Source organism: Salvia splendens, chromosome 10 (genome assembly GCF_004379255.2).
Source record: "Salvia splendens isolate huo1 chromosome 10, SspV2, whole genome shotgun sequence".
Classification (NCBI taxonomy): domain Eukaryota; kingdom Viridiplantae; phylum Streptophyta; class Magnoliopsida; order Lamiales; family Lamiaceae; genus Salvia; species Salvia splendens.
The window spans coordinates 25,536,527-25,537,861 of record NC_056041.1 but is presented as its reverse complement, the minus strand read 5'-3'; positions in this window follow the sequence as shown (position 1 = coordinate 25,537,861).

Here is a 1,335-nt window from a genome sequence, read left to right as displayed (position 1 = left end):
GTGGCACTTCCATATAGACTTCCTTATTTTTCTCCAGTTCTCCATGGAGAAAGGCGTTGGAGACGTCGAACTGGTGTAGGGGCCAGTCTCTGCATGCTGCTACAGCCAATAGTGCTCGGACGGTGTTGAGCTTGGCGGTTGAGCAATGGCACCTAACTCCTCATCCTGTTCAATGGGATTCGACTGCCCGGCGGTACCACTACTTTCCTCTGTTAGACCAACGTCTATGACAGGGCTTGGCTTAGGATCGTCTTCTCCCCCTGACTGGTTTCTCCCCTGGTAAGGCATAGGTGTAGGGAGCCAATTTAGTAGGTCACTAGTAGGATTATTTTCCGGTTGAATCTCCCCCTGACTACTAGATTGGCTATAGAAGTATTCTCCTTCCACAAAGTCACAATTCATTGTCGTGTGCATACGGCTTGTAGCCGGATCATAGCACCTATAACCTTTTTGATTTTTTCCATACCCTAAGAAAACACATTTGAGGGCACAAGGAGAAAACTTAGTACGCTCATGTTTAGGAATATGGACGAAGACTGAGCAGCCGAAAACTCTAGGTTCAAGCGACAGTGAAGATGGTAATTCAAAATGTTTGGAGAAAGTATCTAGGGGAGTTTTGAATTGTAGGATTCCAGTAGGTAGGCGGTTCATGAGATAGACAGCGGTAGCGGTGGCTACGGCTTCTGGCCAGAAAGTTTTAGGTATTTTTGACTCGATTAAGAGGGCTCTGGTGACTTCAAGGATGTATCTATTTTCCATTCTGCTACCCCATTTTGTTCTGGAGTATACGCACAAGAAGTTTGGTGGACTAAACCCTTTTCTCGAAAAAAGTCTTGCATTCTCCCATTCACAAACTCTCCCCCATTATCTGACCTAAGGATTTGGATGTTCTGATTGTATTGGGTTTGGATAAGTGTATAGAAATTTGTGAATTTTTCAAAAACTTCGGACTTATTTTTCAAAAAATAAACCCACGTCATACGAGAATAATCATCCACAAACAACACAAAATAACAAAATCCTTGACCCCCAGTAACAGGTGCAGGGCCCCACACATCAGAGTGAATCAACGCAAAAGGTTTGTTCATTCTAGTATTATTCAACTTAAACGAGTGTCTATGGCTTTTGGCCAACAAACAAGTTTCACAATGAAAAGACTACATAGAAGTAGTTAATTTAGGATAAAGTAGACGAAGATATCCTATAGATGGGTGTCCTAACCGACGATGCCAAAGCCAAGCCTGCCTGTCAGTCCGTGAGTCAGCATCGCAGTACTCTGTTGGGCTATCTCATCCACATAGTACAGTCCGCATCGTTCAGTGCCACGCCCAACTA